This window comes from Phascolarctos cinereus, unplaced genomic scaffold (genome assembly GCF_003287225.1).
Source record: "Phascolarctos cinereus isolate Bilbo 61053 unplaced genomic scaffold, phaCin_HiC Scaffold_5;HRSCAF=322, whole genome shotgun sequence".
Classification (NCBI taxonomy): Eukaryota; Metazoa; Chordata; class Mammalia; order Diprotodontia; family Phascolarctidae; genus Phascolarctos; species Phascolarctos cinereus.
Genome location: NW_027555958.1, coordinates 368,347,764 through 368,371,964, shown reverse-complemented (window position 1 = coordinate 368,371,964; position 24,201 = coordinate 368,347,764). Strand labels below are relative to the sequence as shown.

Below are 24,201 nucleotides of genomic sequence, written 5' to 3'. Positions count from 1 at the left end.
TGTGTGAGGGGTGGGGCAGAGTTGGGGAGCTTGGGAGAGAGAGAGAGCAGAGATTCAGTCTCTTCACCCTCTTTAGGCTCCAGCTTTGAGAGAAAAGATGGGAGACTCTCCCCCATGTAGCATGAGGGTGTCATTGTGTGGCTCAAAGGGAGGCAAAATAGACATCTCTAGCTTCTTATTCCCTAGTCTTTCTCCAAGGGAGACTTTACCTCCTTCCAGGAAGAGAAGCTGGAGGTTGGGGCTAGAAGCTTGGACACTCTGCTCTCCAGAAAGAGAGAGGGCATACCAGGCTAGAATTATATCTGTCTGGTCCCTTAAATATTGTTAGTTGACAGAATATGATTTTCAGGTTCATATTAAACTTCTGATTACTGTTTTAAAATGGGGAAAGAAGGACTACAAGCTTTATAGCCAAGGTTTGACTTCCTTCCCACCAAATGCTACTTCCACAATGAACATACACACATAGCAGAGAGGGAAGAAACCTGTTTATCCAAATCAATAGTAAAAGAAAATTCAGAGAAAATATACATAGAAAAATATATACCAGACAATACAAAGTGAAGGAGCTTTGCCGTTGGGAATGAAGTAACTTAACTCAACCAAGTGACAGAATCCCAGATCTCACCCAAGGGGAAATTCCCCTAAGTATCTAATATAGCAAGCTGGAGTTAGGGACATGATGGAGACTGCTAGCTCTTCTCATGTCAGCTTCTTCCTGTAGTCTTATTCTCCCTTCAGTGACCTGAAGTGGGGTTAGCGTCGTCCATTTTCTCTCTTGAACCTGGAATCCAGAAGTGTCTAAAGTGATTTCTGAGCCTGAGAAGAGACTGGGAACTATCCTCTCTTCTGCTGTCACCAACTCTGTCCCATTTTGTCCCTCACACAGGAATGAGGCGTTGTCTTCCACCAATAAAAAGAGTCCCGTGCAAACGAGCTTTGGGGCTTGAGTTATAGTGTAATCAGAAGAACACAGACCTTTGAGTAAAACAAAACAAACAAAATAAAAACCTTGTGTCTGAAACCTCCCTAAAATGAATTATTAGCACTTTACCTTTCTCTTAGCCTCAGTTTTCTCATCTCTAAAATGGGGATGAAAAATCTTCTTGCTTAGTTAATGTTTTTTGCTCCTGGTGGTGATGATGTAGTGGGGTGTGTGTGTGTTGGGAGGGAGGGAATGGATTTTATCAAGCCTTAACTATCCACCTAAATGGTGCTGTGCATACAAGGATGAAAAACTGTGCAGTCCCTACCCTCAAGTGAAGTGGGTGGGGTTGAGGAGGATCAGAAAAGTAAAAAGATTGGAGAATCGCAGCTTTAGAGCTAGAAAGAGCTTGAAATCACTGAATCCCACCTCCACATTTTGCCTGAGAAAGCAGGCAGGGGGAAGTTAAATGACTTGCCCCAGGTCACATAGCTAATCACTTAAACCCAAGTCTTCCAGAACCCAAACCTAGCCCCCTTTACACTAAGGCACACATTCAAGGAAGACAGAGTATTCTTGGAGCAAAGAAACAATTGGGACTGACTAATCTAGGAAAATTTGAGAAGAGAGAGAAAGATCACTTAGTATGGTAATTATTTTATTTTTTTTTTACTCAGGACCTGTGATTTCTTCACAAGGGTAATCCTAATGAGGAAACTGTCCACTGATGCAGATCACCATCTATCTGTAACTTGCCTGGGGTACTAAGAGCTTAATGACTTTCTCACTATCACAGAACTATTAGTGTCAAAAGTAGTACTTGAACTCAGATCTTCCTGAAATTCCAAGAGCTACTCTACCATGATTTTTCCCATTATTACTACTATTAATACTATAAGTGAAAAAAAAAAACAACAACAACTGGAACTTTTTTACACCTTCCAGGAACCTTTATAGCCTTTTCTTCTGCCATTTCCCCTCCCCTTCCAGCTCTTGAGCCCATAAAGATAACTAACTGTGATGGTAATGAACAAAATCACTTGTCTGGACAGATCCCCAGGGAAGTCACGGAACCTCCTTAGAAACTCTTCCAATTTCAATTTATTTCTTCTTCATGTAAATAAATTCGTTAACCCCAGGTTGGCGATATTGCTCTATCACCTTTTATGTCTCAGAATAACCTAATTTGGCGACCACTTTGAAGCTGCCCAGTGATGCATTAACATTATCCCACCTCCCTCTCCCTGCAGGAGGATTTTTTGTAATGCCGAGGGCAATGAGGCATTCCGAAATTGGCACGAGCCTGCAGCTCAGAGCTGAGTGGAGCCCCATTCCTCCTCCTGGTGACTCATCTGACATTAGCATAATTACGTTAAGGCAGTCAAAGTGATTTTCAAACTATGAGTAATGCAGAGTAATAGAGGGAATGTTGACAAGACAACGAGGAATATCAGCTCACTGAAGGAATCAACTGCTGATGACAGCTGCAGTAAGTGAAGGAGTGAAAGGCAAAAAGAAACAAACTATCCTTCTTTGGAACAATCAGATACCTTGGAGGAAAGGCAGGCACAGTTGAGAGTCTCTTGGAGGGGATCAGGATGGGCATCATTAGCAGAGTGAGATGAAATTCCAGGTCTTTTTATACCAGAGATCTCTTTGTAAAGGCTCATTTCTCTCTTGCCCAGTCATGAGAAAATAGTGTTGCAGTGGTCCAAAGAGTATTTTTACACTTCACGTTTTATAACAACAATGCCAGTTTGAATTTGTATATAATATCTTCTTTGTAAATATCAAAATGTCTTTTCACATTTTTAACCTTATAGTTGTTGTTGTTTTAATGAGGTAGAAGTAGAGCAATAACCTCTGACCAGGTCATATAAACTCCTTGAGGACAAAAACTGTTTTATTTGGTTTTTGTATCCCTAGACCTAACAGAGTGCCTGGCACACAATAGGCACTGTGTTTGCTGATTGCTTATCATTCATCTATAAAAGTATATTTATTTGTTTTGCTAGACTATATATACTGCATAGGACTTCTGGGAAGGGGTAGGTTAGTGGGTAGTGATAAACACATCAAGGGCACCAATGAAACATTTTTTTTAATGCAAAGAAAAAAAGGCACAGAAAGGGATACAAACAGGACCATATTGTTACTACCTTTTAAAATGTTTTATATACATATATGCATGTATATATATGTATGTGTGTATGTATATGTAGATACACACACAAGTCACAAGGCCAATATATTATATATAATATTACATACCTATTTAAAAAAAACTGTATCTAACAAGTTCATAACTTCTAATGCAAGCCTATTTTTTGTTCTTTGTATATTGATTGTTTACATTTGTTGGCAATTAGCAATTAAGAAATAAAAAAGAAATTTTAATTTAATTGTCAAGTAAATGGAACTCTAGGCCAGTAATGAGAACTGAGTTCTAGTCCTGGTTCTACTTCTAAATCCTTTCACCTCTCTCTGCCTCAGTTTTACTATCTGCATAATGGAAGTGATGCTAATACCTACCTTGCTCACCTCATAGGATGTTGTGAGAATAAATGAAATAGGAGCTGTGGAATCTTGTGAACTTTATTGTCCTATCTTGTATTCTCCCTTCTCACTGTCTTGCCCTTCAGTACATAGTCCTTTTCCTTTAGCCTTTCCTGATATCCCCCATATGTTAGTTTTCTCTAACCTTTCTTACTGCCTCAAATTACCCTGTATTATTTCCTCTCTGTAGAGGATGTAAATAATGTTACACAAACTGTCAGATATTTGTTTACCTATTTTCCTTTGTTACAAGGGAAAATTCTGTTGGGGATGAAGTGAGGAAACAAGGAAATAATGGTGGTGGGGGAAAAAAGGCGTGAATAAAACTTTTTTTAAAAAATTAATTTTTTTGGTTGTATTCTGTCAGCGCAATATTAGTTCATGAAGGCAGAGAGAGTTTCCTTTTTCTATCTCTTATCTAGTACAGTGCCAGGGCACATGGTAGGTACAGAATAAATATTTGTTGAGTTGATGTGAGTTAATATCTGTCTAAAGTATTAGTACTAATTGGGAAAATAATGCCACAAGCCCTTAAGAACCAAATGTTAGAGTAAGGGGAAAAATAAATCGTTCAGCCCAGAAGCTATATTTTTGGTAGATGACAAAGAAAATTTTTTTTAAATATTAGTATTGCAAAGGACATTTACAGGAAATGAGAAGAGCCACCGACTTCTCTTTTACTCACTGTTTCTTTGCCTGAAGTCATCATTCAAGATTTGTAACAATATGGTCTTTTTACATCTCTGGGATAGATAGAAACAAAAATCTCATTGTTAAGAATATGTTCTGGGTAGGAAGAAGAAGAAGGAGGAGAAGGAGGAGAAGGAGGAGGAAGAGGAGGAGAAGAAGAAGGAGGAGGAGAAGGAGAAATTATAGGAAAAAGGAACACAGATTTTGTATGCAAGATTATATTGTTGACAAATGACATGGGCATGGTGTAGTGGTAGCTTCAAAGCCTAGAAGATCTGAGTTCAAGTCTAACTTCTGACATCCATGGCTGTGTAACTTGGAACAAATCACTTAACTTCTCAGTGCTCTAAGCTACTTTCTAAAACTATAAGTTATAGGAAAGGTTCTGGCCTGCGTTGGTAAAGAGAATTTCCTCATCTGGAAGTTCCCTACACCAATGAAATAAAAGGCTCATTCCCTATCAGTATAACAGAAACTTCTATGTGTAAATATGGCCCTTTGGGGCTTTATGCTTCCAATCCCCTCCCTGCACACTTGTACTCCTTGCCTTTCAACTTTTCAACTTCTGGTTCTCCTTCCCTGCCTCTTTTAATCCTTTGGTCGCTTCTCTTCCCTTCTACCTCCACTAGCAGCTTCCTTTTGTCTTTGCCTCTGCTCCCCTCCTCTTCTAACTCTAATCCTCCTCCCAAATTTCTTTTACACTTACCTTGTCTTCATTCTCACCCTTTGTGGCTTCCTCCCTTAATTTCTTCTCATTTCTTTGTGTTTGTTCCTTATTATCTCATCCTTTCCGTTTTCCTTCTCCTCCTTCTCCTCCTCTTCCTCCATCCTCTCCAGTTACCTGGTCATGTTAAGAAGGGCTTGGCTTCACATTTGACACTGGGAGACCAGGGAAATTGAGATGCCCAGAGAGCTCTGAACTGCCCCCACATATTTGAGGTTAGCTTTACCCACTGCCAAACAACCAGTATGACTGATGTTTTCCCTGAATTAATGTATTGTTTTGATTACTTCAAGCAGTTTTCAGGTTAAAAATGCAAGCTGGTTTGGGAGGTAGGGAAGTAAATTCATAAATGATGAATCCATGTTTAGAAATTAAGGGAAATTAGAGATATTTGGGATAAGTTTTTATCTCTGGGGATGATGTCATGGGAAATAACTACAATTTTTTGAACATTATGCATTGGTCCTTGGATGGACCAAGACATAATCTTGAGGTAAGTAGGATATGGGTCTGACACAGTGTTGCATTTATGATATTCTGATGTCACAGGCAAAGTGGTGTTGTGGATAAATTATTAGACTTGAAGTAAGCAAATCTTGGATTTAAGCCCAACTCTGACACTTGTTAGCTGTATGATAGTGGACAAGTCTTATAATCTTGCTGAGCCTCAGTTTCCATACCCATAAAATGAACATAATCTGTGGTATCTACCTCACAGAGTTCTTGGAAAACACAAGTGGGATTATGTACATAAAGTGTTTTATAAACTTTAAAATCCTCTTGGTGTTGTTCTGTCATATCTGGTTCTTCATGACCCCATGGACTATAGCATACCAGGCCCTTCTATTCTCCACCATCTCCCAAAGTCTGTCCAAGTTCATGTTCGTTGTTTCCATGATTCTATCTACCTATCTTATCCCCTGCCATTCTCTTTTCCTCTTGTCTTCACTCTTCCCCAACATCAGGGTCTTTTCCAATGAGTCTTGTCCTCTCATTATGTGGCCAAAGTATTTAAGCTTCAGCTTTGGTATTTGACCTTCTAGTGAATAGCCTGAATTAAGTTCTTCTTTGATTTTTTGGACTTTAAAGATTAGGTTTATTTGGAGAAAACAAAACAAACAACACCCCCCCCCACCAAAGTTTAAGTATTGACTGATTTGACCTCCTTGTTGTCCAAGGGACTCTTCTCCAGCACCACAATTTGAATATGTTGATTCTGTGGCTTTCAGCTTTCCTTATGGTCCACCTCTCACAGCTATGCATTGCTACTGGAAAACCCATAGCTTTGACTATATGGACCTTTGTTGGCAAGGTGATATCTCTGCTTTTTAGTGTGCTGTCCAGATTTGCCATAGCTTTCCTTCCAAGAAAAGGAAGGAAATTTTATGACTGCAGTCATCTTTGAACCCAAGAATATAAAATCTGCCCCTGCTTCTGTTTCTTCTCCTTCTGTTTACCAGGAAGTGATGGAACCAGTTGCCAAGATCTTAGAGTTTTTTGTTTTTGTTTTTTTTAATGTTAAGCTTCAAGCCAGCTTTTACACTCTCCTCTTCCATCCTCATCCAGAGGCTTCTTAGTTCCTCTTCCCTTTCTGCCATTACAATAGTGTCATTGCAGATCTGAGATTGTTGATATTTCTCCTGGCAACCTTAATTCCAGTTTTTGATTCATCCAGCCTGGCATTTCACATGATGTACTGTGCATATAAGTTAAGTAAGTAAGGTGACAATATACAACCTTGTCATACTCCTTTTCCAATCTTAAACCAATCATTTATTCCATGTTCAGTTCTAATTGTTGCTTCTTGACCCAAATACAGGTTCCTCAGGAGATAAATAAGATAATCTGGTACTCCCATCTCTTTGAGGACTTGCCACATTTTGTTGTGATCCACACAAAGGCTTTTAGTATAGAATAGTCAATGAAGCAGAAGTGGATATTTTTCTGGAATTCCCTTTCTTTCTCTATCATCCAGCAAGTGTTGGCAATTTGGTCTCTAATTCCTCTGTCTCTTTGAAAACCAGCCTGCTCTTCTATGTAAATATCAACTATTGTTTTTTAGAGAGCCAGCCTTTATCTCTTAAACTATTTGTGCCATATATATGTAGACAGAGTGGCAAAAATAGAGATGAGAAATCTAGACCATTAATGTATGACTTCATCCAGGGAGATGTGTTCTTTCTCCCAGAGAAGATATGGATATAGATAAGCAACTAATTTTAATGAAAGCCATTTCTCCCCATCTCCCCATTTAAAACATCTTCCTATATGTTTTTATGGTCCAGACCTGGGATTTCATTGGTTTTGGTAAGTGATTCTCCTTCTACCTTTACAAGGCAGCAACTATTCTGTATCTCATAGTTTTAGAACTGCCTGGTAGCACCAAGAGGCTGTGATTAGTCCAGTATGTGTTGGAGATGGCTAGCAGCCAACTCTTTATCTATTATTACAACCTACCTCTTCCATTTTACTTATTTTTAATAAAAATCATGTGTTCTTCCTAGGCACTTAGCTCAAATAAGCACATATTTACTATGGTAAAAAAACTTTAGATTTGTACATTTTACAAACTGTACATTGTACAAATTAAGAATTGTAATTCTGGACAGGTAACTTTTTCTAAAGAGATGAGGGTTTATCCCTTTAAGCAACAAATATTTTTAAAATCTTAATAATTTTGCTTGAGCTCTTTATGAAATGTATTACATGTATGAGGTATAATAAATATTTCTTGGTTATTATTATGATCATCAGCTATAATACTATGTCATAAAGTAAGGTCAAAGAGCTGTTTGTGCCTATACTAAGTAGCACCAGATGTTCTCTCAATGTTATTATGTCCACTTTTTATAGTTGCTCTGTTTCTTCTCTTTCTATCAGTCTGTCAGTTGGCAGGCACTCCAAACTGCTGTCAGTGTGTCTGCCTATAATACTCAGTCTTCCCCCTTCTAATTTGCTGTTTTTAAGATTTTATAGGCTTGAAAAACAGATAGCCAAGTTGTTTGAACTGTGCGAAAAGTAAGAGTAAATAGGTTCTCTGATTAATAATATGCATGACCTTTAGCACACTGAACTACTGATATCTATTTTTGATGCCCTATAAGTAAAGTATAATGCTTTTAATTGTATTCATATAGTTCCTGTGTGTGTCTTGGCAGGCAGACTTCAAAGTTATTTTATACTGTCTGCAGTTATTTTAAGTGGAATTTCTCTTTCCATCTCTTCCTTCTGGGTTTTGTTGGTAACATATAGAAATGTTGATGATTTATGTGGGTTTATTTTATATCTTTCAACTTTGCTAAAGTTATTGTTTCAACTATTTTTTTAGCTGATTCTCTGGGGTTCTTTAAGTATACCATCATATCATCTGCAAAAAGTCATAGTTTTGTTCCCTATTCTTACTCCTTCATTTATTTTTCATGTCTTATTGTATAGCTAGCATTTCTATTATAATATTGAATAATGATGACAATGGACATCCTTGCTTTGTGACCCCATTTGGATTTGGTTTTTTTTTTTTGCTTTTAGGCAATTGGGGTTAAGTGACTTATCCAGGGTCACACAGCTAGTAAGTGTCAAGTGTTTGGTCGGAGGCCAGATTTGAACTCAGGTCCTCCTGACTTCAGGGCCAGTACTCTATCCACTGCGCCACCTAGCTGCCCCCATTTGGGTTTTTCCTGACAAAGATACTGGAGTTCTTTGCCTTTTTCTTCTTCAGCTCATTTTCCAAATGAGGAGACTGAGGTAAATAGGGTTAAGTGACTTGCCCAGGGTCACACAGCTAATAAGTGTCTGAGAACAGATTTGAACTCAGAAAGAGGAGTCTTCCTGAGTCTAGGTCAGGTATTCTATCCTCTGAGCCACCTAGCTGCTCCTCAACAAATATTTACCAAATGCCTATTTATAGCAAGGCACTGTGTCAGGGGCTAGGTATATACAAAACCAGAAGGAGAACAGTTTCTCCTCTCAAGGAGTTCATATTTTGCTGGAGTGAGATGGAGGGGGAGTATGGGAGAAAACCAGCACGTACACAGGTAATTGCAAGGTCTATCAAGAGATATTAAAGAGGTAGAGAACACTAAAAAGAGTGGGGGGGAATGGCTTCAGAAAAGACCCTGGCCAAGGGATGGCATCTGAGCTGAGCTTTGTGTGAAGTGAGAGTCCATTCCAGAGGTTGGAAATTGACTTGTGCAAAGGCATGGGGGAGAAATATAAACAGTTTTGTATGGAGAACAGACCAGTTTGATAAAGAAGTATTCTAATAACATCTGGCCCTCCATGCGCCTGCAAAATAGTTCTGCGTCAATGACTCAGATTTGAATGAATGTCTATTTATTTTTCACCTCAGTAACATTTTCGGCATTTTAGTAACACTAGAGATTGTGTTTTGCTCTCTGAAGAGAGAATGGGATTAGGTCACTTTGAGTTTTTTTTTTTAAACTAGTATTGCAGTTAGTTCACTCATATGAGGTGCCCCACGCATGCCAACTAGCAGTCTCAAAAGCCCCATAAAATGGCAGGTGTGGTGGCAATCGGATCTTGCACCAGATATCTTTCCAAAAGTAGACATTTTTGTTTTAGATTTTTATTTATTTTTATTTTATATATCTTATATTAATTAAAATTTTATTAAAACACTTTATATGTATACCTTCATGCGATGAGTGCAAATATTTTGAAATGTTTTCTCCTTACTAGTCTAGAACATTCTCCTCTCCTGACCTGCGTAGGGCTTAATCGATTTAGTGTTTGTTGCCTGTGGCCCAGGCAAGGTACATTCCCACAAAGGGGCTTTGGCTTTGGATTCATATGGACCAGGCTCAAGATGTTTTTCCCCTTGTACCTTCTGGCTCATTGCCCCCTTCCTAGATTTCCTAGGATGCTTAGGCTTTTAAATGCTTAAGCTTGAGTTTGAGCTCTGCCTTTACTAGGAGGTATGACTTTTGGCAAGTCATTTAATTCAGTTCGCAAAAATGTATTAAATACCTACTACAGGCAAGGTGAGAATCAACCTGGCATGATGACTAAAGGGCTGGTCTCGGAGTGGGGAAGACCTGGGCCACCAATGATGTACATTTGGAGTCACAATTAAGATTTGCTCTGACCAAATAGGTCTCATGGTTTCTTAGAATAGTTCACCCAGTAAATGCAGTGTTCTCATTGCCTTAATCACAATTAAACACTGATAAGCACCAAGTGCATAACTGTATACTTTTTATTCAAATACAGTTGATTAGGTGGTTTTTAAAACTGCTTTTGTATTATTGCCTTACAAATCTATATTTTTATAATAATTCATATTTCTATAGTACTTTAAAGTTTACTAATGCCTTCTTCTTAATAAACCTATGAGGTAGTTAGTACAAATATTATTGCACTCGTTTTACAGATGAGGAAATTGGGACTCTAAGAGGAAAAGTTACCCATAATCACGCAGCTAACAGATTATACTTTTCATTGATAACAAAAAACTAAAATATTTTCCACACATATGGATTTTGCTCCTATGTCCCACTCCAGAAAAATGTGGATACCTATGATTTAGCACTAGTAGGCACACAAATGTTTTTGAGTGTATTGTAATTAGCATAATAACACATTTATGTAGGCAGCTGGGTAGCAGAGTAGATAGAGCACTGGACTGGGACTCAGGAAGACTTGAGTTCAAATCTAATCTCAGATATTTACTAGCTGTATGATCCTAACCCATGGCTAAGTCATACCTCAGTTTCTGTAAATAATAATAATAAAATAAAAATGGGCCTAATAATAGTACCTACTTCTCAGGGTTTTGTCAAGGATAAAATGAGATAATATTTATAAAGTGCTTTGCAAATCTTAGGTCAGATAGGTGGCACAGTAGATAGAGTCCTGGGCTTGGAATCAGGAAGATTCATCTTCATGAGTTCAAATCCGGCCTCAGACCCTTACTAGCTGTGTAACCCTGGGCAAGTCACTTAACCCTGTTTGCTTCAGTCTCCTCATCTGGAAAATGAGCTGAAGAAGAAAATGGCAAACCACTCCAGTATCTTTGCCAAGAAAACCCCAAATAGGGTTATGAGGAATTGGGCACAACTGAAACAACTGAAGAACTTGGAATTCTTAAACTGCTATATGAATACTACCTATTTTTACTATACCAATAATGCTTTTTCTCTTGTAAAACTATAATCTAATCTGTAACCAAACTGTTAGTAGGCCAGAACTCAAAGCCTTTCCAGCTTGGTAAGATCTGTCAGAGTTTCCATTCTGCAGATACAGTCTTGGAAAACTAAGGCTTCTTTCTATGCCACAACAGGATATCAGAGAAGGACTTTCAAGATGACATTTGAGAATTACATAAGAATAAAAATTTATATTTTGAAAATAATTGTGTGTCATAAAATCAATGAACAGCAATGGAGTGTTGCAATTACAAAATGTTTGAGGATTCTTGGCCTAGCATTGTGATTGCTTGGCCTAGCATTGTGATGGAGAGCTTATAGTGAAAACAAAAACTATAAAACTAATAATTCAGACTGGGCAACTAGTTAGAGGTAGCTAGATGGTGTAGTGGATAGAGTGCTAGCCCTACTAGCTATAATAATAAGAATTATTATTATTGTTTTTATTTAAGAAAATACAGTAACAGTTGATCCATAGAAATTATGTAGTATACTTCAGTGAACTTTCCAGATAATTTCAGCTTATTCTTTTAAGTAGCAATTAAAAGAAAAAATTTCAACCATTGAATAAAAATTTCTCTAAAATGTGTTGTGAACTTTCCTGCCTCCTTATAAAGAGAATGCTCAATATTTCCTAGGCTTTTCTTGGTTAGTCAGAGCTGTCATCCAACAGAAAGCTTGAGTCTGAGTCCTAGCCTTAGCACTAAGTAGCTGTGGAACCATGGGCAAGCCACACAATATCTCTTGGCCTCATTTTCTTCATCTGAAAAATTGGTGGTTGGATTAGATAATCTCTAAGATCTTGTCAAACTACAAAAATTGTGAACATCACTTATTGTGTTTTTAAAAATCATATTCTCGGGGCAGCTAGGTGGTGCAGTGGATAGAGCACTGGAATCAGGAAGACCTGAGTTCAAATCCAGTCTCAGACACTTACTAGCTGGGTGACCCTGGGCAAGTCACTTAATCCCATTTGCCTCAGTTTCTTCATCTGCGAAATGAGCTGGAGAAGGAAATGACAAACCACTCTGGTATCTTTGCCAAGAAAACCCCAAATGGAGTCATGAAGAGTCAGATACAACTGAAATGACTGAACAACAACAAATTAAATGCAAGTTTGAGGGGGAACTCACATAACCTTTCCCTGCCTCACTTTCCTCATTTGTAAAATAAGGGTAATAATAGTATTTACCTTCCAGGGTTGTTACATGAGATAATAGTTGTAAAGTACTTAGTACAGAGGCTGGCACATGGTAAGCACTATTTAAATGTTAGCTATTATTATTAGTAGTAGAATCATAGTTTTAGAACTGGAAAGGACCTCAGAGGCCACTGAGTCCTATCCCCTTATTTTACAGAGGAGGAAATGGAGGCACAGAGAGATGTGGGGTCTTGCCAAGGGTCACACAGGAGGCAAATATCTGAGGCAGGGATCTGAATTCAGATCTTCTTAACTTCTGGCCCAGAGCTTTGGCCACTGTGTCACCAGCCTCTGGGTTTGTCATTTCTTATTTCTTGCTGCCAATTTACTTGTTGGAGAAGCATCAAATTCCACTTTTATTTGCTGTTTCTCCTCTGCTATGGACTAGAAAATGAAAATTGTTTGAATTGTGTCTAAAATAAGAGTCAATAAATGCAGAATAAAGGCTTTTGAGTATCTCTCCAAAAAAGTCCTTCAGCTGTAAGGGGCAGTTCTGATGACATCCATTATGGCTGTTGTGCCATATATATATATATATATATATATATTTTTGGCTTCCTGATTCTCATAGAAATTCTCGATAGGTGAGCTTGCCATATAGAAAAACTGCAGGGAAAAAAAATGAGTTATTTTTATATCTGTAAAGGCAATTTTATTGCATTCAAGTACTTCAAGTAACTAAGTAGCCTGACAAAAAAATGTTGCCTTATTGATATTCTAAAGCACTTGCTTTAATGAAAAGTAAAAGTTGGTTTATAAAAAGCACCTCAATTTGTAAGCTAATAGATCTTCTAAAATGCTTGAGAGTGCTTGAAAACAAGTCATTTAAACAGTTTCCTCTTACAATCTCATTTACGTGATTATTTTGCTCTCAGCTGATAGGATTTGCTAAGCTAAGGTATGCTTCTGGACAGTCCTTGACTAAATTATCTAAAATTGTGAGTCCAGATGAATGACTTTTGAGACTGAGAAAGCAACAAGAATCGTCTACTAGGTGGCTAAAAATCCTGGGCCCACCCTTTTAAAGTGGTGGACCCTTTGGGATTCTAAAGAGTGAGGTCTTGGCCAGCTCTTCCTTCAAGAAAGTCTTATTTTAGTTACTGTCATTAGCAGTGGAAAGAAGACCTGCTGGGTCATGAGACTGTCCTTCAATCATGTCACAAGATAGGGAGCATAGCTCAGTGCCCGTTTAAGGAAAAACATACTTATCTCCGAAAGAAAACTGACCTGAGAGGTTTTCGACTGGACATATAATGGGGGGGGGGGAGCGCAGATTTTGGATCCTCAAGGTAGGAGATGAGATTGATTCTTCTGAAGCAGGCCCACATTAGCAACAAAACAATTGGGTATCCAGATAATGTGAGCACAGCCTAAATCTTGCCGTATCACAACACGGAGAAATTATTTTCAAGTCCAAAGGAGAGCCCTGGGTGACTTCTAATGTGTTACTCCTGGATTCAGTCATCCAGATGAGAAATGAGGTGAGCACTAAGGAGTGCTAATGATAGGCAATAGTGCTGAAAATGCCCCCCAAGCACAGATTCTGCCAGAAAAAAAAAATGCTGAGAAGTCATTTGCCTATCCCCAGGCTGTCAGCAGATTCATTCCTAAATCATTCCAGATTATTCAAGGTTTGAAATTCACATGGTATAGAAGAAAGAGCTTTGCTTCTTGAGTCAGAGAATCTGAGTTCAAATCTTTTCTAGGCTATTTATTCCAGTGTGTCCTTAACCCATGTGACCTCAATCAAGTTAACTCCCCTTTCTAGGCCTTAGCTTCAACATCTGTCAAATAAAGAGTTGGACCACATGATCTCAAAGATCCTTCTAGCCTTATTTTTAAAGACCTACGAAGAAAATTGTACAGCCTCCTTCAATCACCCATCCTCGTTTTTTTTTTATTAATAACCTTCGATGTTGGGAATTTATTTTTCTATTTCACTTAAATCCTTTTCACTACAGTTTAAGTTAGTTTCTTTGAGTATTTATCCTGTTGAAGACAGGAAATAGCTGACCTTTCTCTTCCGTGTTTTATTAAAACCCTTTGTATGCCCACAGAATATTAAGTCCCCCTCCATTCCTTAGCCTTTCCTCCTCTAAGCTAAAAACTCAAATTCCTTTTAACCCTTTTCCATAGCTTCTTTGAGTCCTTTAATCATATTTCTGGTACCTCTTTCTTCTTCCTCACCCCATCTATCCTTCTACTAATCACAGGAACGTCAATTTAGGATTTAGAATAATAATAATGATAGTTAGTATCTACTATGTGCCAGACGCTATGTTCATTGCTTTATAAATATCTCATTTGATACAACAACCCTGGGGGGTAGGTGCTATTATTATCCTCATTTTACAGTTGGAAAACAGAGGCAAACAGCAGTTAAATGACTTACCCAAGGTTGCAGAGCTGGTCATTATCAGAGCCAGGATTTGAATCCAAGTTCTTTGATTACAAATCTTGTACTATTTCCATTGTACCGTACTCCCTTTCTTCAAATCATAGCAAATACCAAAAGGACACTATGAAGAAACCTGAAAGAAAAATGTCAATTTTGAGAGCAAGTCCACAGTTGAAAGAAAAGGCTAAACTCAGAACTAACAGGGAAGAAAGGACAAGTTGGAAGAGAAGATCGTGGAAGAAATCTGCAAACTTCCTTTAATTAAAGGCACAGGTTGGATGGCACGGTCACATTTGTTGACAGTTTATAAGCTGATATGAGGGATCCTCTCTCAAATGCTATTCCTGTGCAGAGCTTCAGGGAACACAATTTGATGCCAGTTTTTAAATCCACAAAGCATCCACCACAAACTCTTCCCAAGAAAGAGCCCATCGCTGCCCCCTCTGCTTTTAAAATTTGTGTCTGCTGTTACAGACCAAGCTGGAATTTCCATTTCAGAGAAGAAAATATATGAAGTGCTAAGTTCTCAACATCCTCAAGTGACTTTGGGACTTTACGAGAAGGGCAAAAAAAAATTACAAATTGTCAAAGACAATTTCAACAGAGTCATGGCAGCCCACTGTAGAAGGCAAGATGTAAAATAATTCATGATATTCCGTTACTGAATAAACATTATGTTCTAAGAGAAAAGTCCTCATGGTGCAGACAGTGATGGATCACTGGAAACTTTTTGACCTCTGGTTAATTAGGGATTTCTTTGGAAAGATTTTTTGCTGACTATATATGAGTGTATATGACCTAAGTGTGACAGTGGTCCCAAACAACTCTGGAACCACTTTTGCCTATAACATGTTCTTCATGGAGTCTTTCAGGGTTGTCATAATTATGAAAATACAGCTTTAACTCCTTTCCAGAGCCTTGTTTACCAACAGACCAGGTAGGAACCATAAATCAAATAGCAAAGCACTTAATTGAAAGTCTATCAAAAGAAATTACAAAGAGGGAGGGAAATCAAGCAACAGTATCCTCAGCTTTCACACACACACACACACACACACACACACACACACACACACACATGCAAAAATACACACATACATACATACATACATACATACACACACTGTGGTAAGTGTTCTACAAATGTTATGTTATTTGATTCTTACAATAGCCCTGGGAGGTAGGTACTGTTATTAAGTGAGATTAAGTGACTTACCCAAGGTCACATAGCTAATAAGTGTCTGACGCTGAATTTGAACTCAGGTCTTCCTGACTCTAGGTTTAGTACTGTACTACCTAGCTGCCTAAGGCCTCCATTTGGTCCTTTGTAAAATGAGATTGGAATAGGTGCTCCCCTCCAGCTCTAAATCCTGTGATACCGTAACTTGAGTCACAGCTATATAGCAGCAGAGGAATCATACGTGGCCCAGAGACTCAGCTAGGGTGTACTCTGCACCCAAGTAGGGAGTTTGTACTCTAGACATCTGTCCTCATTTATGTGTCTCTTTGTGAGTGTTAAGTTTTGGGTTTGTTGTATCCCCTCTAGCCCCATTAACTTGTGATCTTCCTTAGGTAACACACAGCGTTCTATGTGTCCTCTGGGCAGAGCTCTGCCTTGCTTGTCAGGATGCCCGAGTGCCCAATAGATCCAACCACACAATCCTTGGGCTATTGTGTTTCAGCTAGGACAGCTGTCTGCTTCAAACAAGACCGTCCTTGCAAATATCTGCATATGTTCTACAAATGGGCACCCATCTTAGTCTGAACAAGCCACAGGGAAGACATTCCTATCCACTTGTTCTGGTAACTAGGCCTAGCATCTAACAACTTCACCATAAAAGGAGGCCTTTCTTGTGTCTACCTTCAGTCCCCATCCCTGCAGTTATAGCCCATTTCTTCATGTTTGGCCTCTCAAGATGGAGATACAGAGCAGCTGTTGAAAAATAACCCCATTCTATAGATGATGTGTGATGCTAGGGTAATCTCAAGCAGCTTAAGTACTTTAGGAATTTGATGAGTGGCTGGCAGAGTGAGGAATATGCAGTTTTGTAATTTCCTAAAAAGTTTCTTATTGTTTATTTAAAAATGGATGCAGGGGAGATTAAACAAAATATGGTCGAAGGCTTCCACTCCAGTTCACCTCCAGTGCCTCATCCTGACATGAAGGTGACCCTGGGATGTTGAAGGCTTTGACCATGGAGCACAAGTTTTTGAAGGCCCTACCAATCTGTAAAAAACTTTGAGTACAAGCACAGCAAAGGGCTTTGGGTCTGTTGTCTGGGGACTGGTCTTGCCAATTTGGGAGAGGCCCATCATCAAGAATAATAAGCTTTTTTATTTTTGTTTTTGCTTTTTTGCCGAGCAACTCATGAAGTATCATCTGCCCTGGCAGTTTAGTAGAGTGAAGAGGGCCTTGCTTTTGGACCTGGTTCAAATCTCATCAAATAGCCTCTGTGTGAACCTGGCAAGTCACTGGCCCTCCATCTGCCTCAGTTTCTTTATCTGTAGAGTAAGGGGGTTGCGCTAGTTTGCAACTGAGGATCCTTCCACTTCTAGACTTCTTATCCTATGATGCTACAAAGTAGAAGGGTTAGAGTATCCCCACCAATGAGATCTGTATGTAATGTAAGCGTTCAGAGGACATAAATTGAAAAAAGGCAAACCACATATAGGAACTTAAAACAAGCACTATTCTTACCTTGTGCCCTTGGTAAACAGGTAAAACCTCACAAATGTTATACTTAAAATGGCATACATGGCAATCTTGATCTTCTATATTTTGTCTGGGCTGGCAAGGAGGCTAGGGAAGGTGAGAGAAGAAAAAGAAGGGAAAAGGTCTAGGAGGAGGAGAAGGCAAAAGGATGAGAGTGGATGAAAAAAACACTAGAGTGAAAAGACCTGAATTCCAGGCTTAGCCCTACCACTAGCTATGTAACTCTGGACAAGTTTTTTCCTTAGGTAAATGTAAATAGAAACCTTGGACAGCTAGGTGGCATGATGGTTAGCATTATGGGCCTGGAGTCAGGAAGATTCATCTTTCTGAGTTCAAATCTGGCCTCAGATACTAGCTATATGACCCTGGGCAAGTCATTTAATCCTGTTTGCCTCAGGTTTCCTCATCCATAAAATGCGCTGGAGAAGGAAATGGCAAACCACTCCAGTATCTTTACCTAGAAAGCCCCAAACAGGGTCACGAAAAGTCAGACAGGACTGGAAAGACTGAACAACAACAAAAATAAAAACTTTGGAACAAGGAGAGGTGTGCTAAAGTGGAATGGACAGCCTCAAGAGGTAATGGTTGCCTCCTCCCTAGAGGTCTGGATAACCACTTGTTAAGTATGTTATAGAGGGCATTCTTGTTCAGGTATAGGTTCCCTGCAAGGTACTTTCCAAGTCTATGATTTGTGATGTGCCTCTGTTTCCCTTTTTGTAAAAATGGAATTTTTACTCACCACATAGACTATTGTGAATATCAAATAAGGAAATCAGTATAAAATCTCTTTAAAATGTATAAAATACCATATAAGCATAAGGTACCATTATTATTATATATTATAAGGCACCATTTTTGTTTTTTTTTCTCCAGACCTATGATTTCACCAGTATGGGAAACTCCCTCCACCAATACTGTTTCACTTTTTTCTTTATATTTCTAGTACTTTGCACAGTCCTTGTCTCTTAGGAGGTACTTAATAAATAACTGGATTGGTTGATTGAACTTAGAGTCTTAAAGTAGGCTATCAGGTGGTGAAGTAAATAGAGCAAGGGTCCTGGAGTCAGGAAGATTCATCTTTCTGAGTTCAAATCTGGCCTCAGATACTTACTGGCTGTGTGACTCTGAGCAAGTCACTTAACCCTATTTTCCTCATTTCCTCAATAAGTTGGAGAAACGAATGGCAACCCACTCCAGTATCTCTGCCAAGAAAATCCCAAATGGGCTTTGCAGACGCTGTCACAGGGAGTCCTTGTCTCGGTTCAGTCCGCTGGACACCTATCCCCACTGCCTCTGCCTCTGCTGTCGCACCCAGCCCAGGCATCTGTGGCCATGGCCAACCCAACGTGTACTTCAACATCACTGTCGATAAGGAGCCACTGGGTGGGATTAGTTTCAAGCTCTTTGCAGACAAGGTTCCAAAGACAGCAGAAAACTTGGTGCTCTGAGCACTGGAAAGAAGGAATTTACTTACAAGGGATCCTCCTTCCACAGAATCATTCCTGACTTCACGTGCCATAATGGCACTGGTGGCAAGTCCATCTATGGGGAGAAATTTGCTGGTGAGAACTTCATCCTGAAGCATACTGATCCTGGCAAATGCTGGACCCAATACAAATGGCTCCCAGTTTTTCATCTGTACTTCTTAGACTGATTGGTTGCATGACAAGTATGTGGTCTTTGGCCAAGTGAAAAAAGGTATGAACATTGTGGAAGCCATTGAACGTTTCAGTTTTTGGGGATGGCAAAACCAGCAAGAAGATCATCATCGCTGACTGTGGACAACTCTCGTAAGTTTTTTTTTTTGTTTTTTTTGTCTTAACCATCAAACCATTCCTCTGTAGCTGGAGAGAGCACCCCCAACCCCATCTGCTCTTATACCCTGTAATCCTTGTGCTCTCACTTGCTACAATTCTCTGGATTTCATTTCTTTTTTCCTTCCACAAGTCTGGCTAAACAACAGAGTTAAGTTTGTGATTATGAAATAAAAACCAAACGACAAAAAAAAAGAAAAAAAAAGAAAACCCCAAATGGGGTCACAAAGAGTTAGATACCACTGAACAATAACAAAATTGTCTGGAGGAGCCCACAGTCACAGGCCATGTTTCTGTAGCATTTTATATACAGCATCTCTGATTTTCACACAGTGGTCTAAGCTCAGAACATAGCCATCTATAGCTTACATAGTTTTATTTCCCTGAAACTCAGAAAGGTGAAATGATTTGACTACATTGCACAACTAAGAAGTGTCAGAGGTGAGACAGGAACCACGGTCTTTTGGACTCCAAGTCCAGCATTCTATCTTCTACAATCCAGTGGTGTAAAACCCCAATAAAAACCCATCCCTGAGGGCTGCATATTGACTTAGGAAACCACAGATAAACATTATCTCTGTTGTACTGTACATTTATTTATTTTTTAAAAATATTTCCCAATTACATTTTTTGTTGTTGTTTTTGCTCTTTGGTGAGGCGATTGGGGTTAAGTGACTTGCTCAGGGTCACATAGGTAGTAAGTGTCAAGTGTCTGAGTCAGGACTTGAACTCAGGTCCTCCTGACTCCAAGGCTCCCAACTACATTCTAATCTGGTTCCCTCCACATTTGAGAGTTTTGAGTTTGACACCTCCACATCATGATCCCTTTCTATAAGTGGTGCAAGTATTATTATGCCCATTTTACAGATGAAGAAACTGAGTCTCAGAAAGATACCTAAAGTAATACAGTTGGTAAGTGACAGATCCTGGTTTTCTAAACTCAGTTCAAAATTCAGCACTTGTAACCCTAAATCACATTTTTACTTCTCCAAAAGCCCCACTGATAAATATGTTCTTTGTAGCTCCACGGCTCAGGGGCAAATGAAACCCTGAGATGAAGAACAAAAGAATGAGGCAGCGAGTCTTTCTCTCTTTCACAAGAAGTTATCCTAGATAAAGGGGACACTCTGCAATGAGAAGCAGATAGGGTGGGAAAGACACTTTTCTGTTCTGCCCAGCAAACTTCAGTTCCTTAGCCCAAAACGGAAATGAACTCACTGTACTTACCAATAATTGTTCCTCTTCTATATGACCTCTGAGTTATTTTAAAACAGCCTTGCAGATAATGTAAGTACCATATTCTAATATTACCATTTATAAGAATTATCCCCTGGGGGATTTCCCACAGCAAGTTGAAGCAAAAGGGCTTTGGTTTGAATGCTAACAATTTTTAGTCCTTCTCTAGAGAATCATACACTACTGTTTAAAACAAAATAGAACTCAATGGTCTAGTCGTCTGAAGCACATAATTTAACCCCTCTGAGGCCCAAGTCTTTGCATCTGTAAAGTAAGTCCAATGCTATCTCCTTCACAGGATGGGGGAATGGTGAGCAAATGGCAAAACATCTGTTGAGTGTCTTGTAAACTTTAATGTGGTAGATAAAAGTCAAGTATTATTATTGCTGTTATTATTAGGCATTTCATTTTACCTGGGTAATTTGGGGAAATTTATTTAGCCTCTCTGAACCTCAGGCTCCTCATCTGTAAAATAAGGGGGTTGCACTATAGAAATGCTCAATTTCCCTTCCAGTTCTAAATCCTGTGATTCCTATAAACTCTTTTCCATGCAATCATACTAGTGAATGGAAGAATTTGTTTTGTGCCTCTTGCTCTGGGGATAAAAATCACCTGGTTAATGGCTCTGCTCTAATTAAAATCTTCTCAGTAGTTCTAAATCCTATGATTTTATAAAGTAATGATTTTAATCATCTATGTTTTAACTTATTAGAGTGAATCAATTTTTTAAAAAATTTTTCAATCAACAAGAATTTATCTTCTCCCCCTCACACCTCCTCTCCCCTTACCCCCTCATTGATCAGGAAAGGAAAGAAACAAGCATTTAATAAACACTTACTCTGTGCTTGGCACTGCACAAAGAACTTTACAAATGTTATCTCATTCAATCCTCACAACCATCCTGGGAGGTAGATACTATTATTATCCTCATGTTAGAGTTGAGGAAATTGAGGAAGGCAGAGGGTTGTGACTTGCCTAGAGTCATATAGTCAGTAAGTGTCTGAGTCAGAATTTGAACTCAGATCTTCCTTATTCCAGGCCCAGTGCTTCATCCATTGAACCACTTAGTTGCCTCTAGGTAGTAGAAAAAAAAGAAGAAGAAAAAAGAAATCTCTTGTAACAAATATTTAGAGTCAAGCAAAGCAAATTCCCACATTGGCCATTCCCGCCCAATTTATGTCTCATACTGCATCTTGAGTTCATACTCTTTCTTCCAAGAGGTGGGTAGCATGTTCCATCATAGGTCATCTGGAATCATGGTTTGTCATTATTATTGTTAAATACTAATTTAAAGGGGCACAATCTGTTTGAAATTTATCAGTGGACGTACTCAAAATGAAAAATATAGATTGTTTTTCTTGTTCTTTCCTTTCTTGACTCTCATACAATTTCACAACAAGAAACTGAAAGAACTCCGATTCCAGGACTAGGATGGTGTAATTAGGGCTTTCCCCCAGGGTGCTGAAATTGAGAGACATTGACAGTATTTGCAGTCCTTCATGGTATAGAAACAACTGAACTAGCATCTAGCATCTAGGCAGCAAAAAAGCTAGTGTAAAAAAAAGGAAGCTACTGGATGGTAGCCATATGTTCTGTGTAAAGTTCTTCTTGGTCAGCCCCCATCCTGCTATACCCTGATTCAGTAGTATCAACCTCAAAGTATCCTGGGATCTCTGCTTTCCTACCCCACCTTTCCCCTACATTCATACAAATGAATGGAGGATTTGCTTTGTACCACTTGCTGTAAGGATTAAAATGTGCTTGTTAATGACTCTTCCTTAACTCAAATCCTCTGAGTCCAGTGAGCTCCAATTCAGTTTAATTAAGTGCCAGCTCTGTTTGAGGCACTGTGCTAAGGACCAGGGCAAACATACTAGGATGAAAAACAGCATAGTCCTTGCCCTCAAAATGCTTATAGTCTAATAGGGCAACACGATCATATAAAAATGTGTGGTTTGTCCTTTGTTCTTGAAGAGAACCATGACATCAGGAAGATGATGCCATGACTTGCAATTAAGTTGGATTTGAGTAAGGGAGGGCTGTGCAAAGTCACCAGCCTCACTTTCTCCTCCAGAACCATCAGGGTCCAGTGGCCAGATATCTATCAGGATGATTGGAGATAGCCCAGCCACATAAAAATAATAGTGTAAGAGAAGGGCTAAATGCGTAAGAGATGTCAAATAGTGTGGTCTAAAAGAATTGAAAAGAGGAATCACATAGATTTTCAGGGACTAGGGGAAAGGCGATGGATCTGAGAAGGCTTCATGGCAGAAGTGGCATCTTAGCTGGCTACTGAAAGAAGGGAAGAATGTCAACAACTAGACACGAATGGAGCGGTAGAGGTGGGAAGAAGGAAAGGAGACTTTTCCCAGCATGGGGTATGGAACAAGTTTGAATAGTCCAGTTTGAATAGAGCATAGAATACAAAAAGGGAAATACAGTCAGTTCTGTCATACCACTTGTTTTGAAAATGAAAGTTTGTTCCAAAATGATTGATATGTTAGTGAACAGTTTGAACATAACGTGAATTTCACATTTGCTTATGCATGATTTCATCTGTGAGAAACACGGGGTAAATGCAGAAAACTGCACCAACTGAACTGAGCCACATAGGGATGCACAAAACACACACCCACACATACCTCAAACATCTACCAACTACCTCAATTCACTGTATGTGTTATCCACAAGGTTATTTTTTGCTCTCCTTTTGCTTTTGTGAACATATATATTTATAGGTGTGTATATGTATATATATATATATGTGTGTGTGTGTGTGTGTGTGTGTATATATATATACGTGTATATATATGTGTATATATATATATACGTATTCAACATCCTAAACATGTCTGAGCATCTTGTTTCAAAAACACCAAGCAGTCCATGCAAAAGGAAAGCATTAAGCATTGAGGAGAATCTTGAAATAATAAAGCCCTTTGAAAGAATGAGACTATATATGATAATCTCCCAAGCAATGTGCATAAAGGAATCCACATTGAGCTCCATCAGAGACAATACCATAAAAATAAAAGAAATGTCTATGACTGGAAGTGTTGTACCCTTAATCCCATTTTTCCCATAAGCCCCATGGATTATATTTGCATGATTTTGCATAGTGTAGTGAATTTTAGGAATGCATATGTTGTGTTACAACAGGACTGACTATACTATGGAATATGGCTGGAAAGATAGGTTGGAACCAGATTTTGGAAGCCTTGAATACAAGGCTAAGGAGCTTGTACTTTATCCTTTAGACAATGAGTAGCAATTGAAGGTGTCTGAGCACAGGAGTGATATGGTCAGAGCCGATTAGAAAGATTATTTTGGCACTTCTCTGAAGGATCATTTGGAAAGGGGACAGGCTGGAGAGAAGCAAGGGAAACCAATTAGGGGGCTGTTGCTGTCATGTAGGTGAGAGATGATAGGAGCCTCTGACTATAAGAACAGTGGGAGCAGAAGGGGGGAAAAAATAGAACAACAAAGAGAAGCTGGGGGATGAAGATACAAAGACAAAAATCATTCCTGCCCAAAAGGAGCTTTCACTACACAATGTTGCCTTCCTAGATATCCTGATATATGACAGAAGAATCTTACTGCATATTGACTTTGCTGTTGTTGTTCAGTTGTTTTTCAATCGTGTCTAAGTCTTTTCGACCCCATTTGGGGTTTTCTTGGCGAAGATACTGGAGTGGTTTGTCATTTCCTCCTCCAGCTCATTTTACGGACGAGGAAACTGAGGCAAACAGGATAAATTGCCCAGGGTCACCCAACTAACTA

The 24,201-nt window shown here is 39.0% G+C and overlaps 1 pseudogene; it reads left to right on the top strand.

Annotated features, from left to right (window-relative positions):
- Window positions 1-18,591: 18,591 nt before the first annotated feature.
- Window positions 18,592-19,165, top strand: LOC110222713 (peptidyl-prolyl cis-trans isomerase A pseudogene; annotated as a pseudogene).
- The last annotated feature ends 5,036 nt before the right edge of the window (window positions 19,166-24,201 follow it).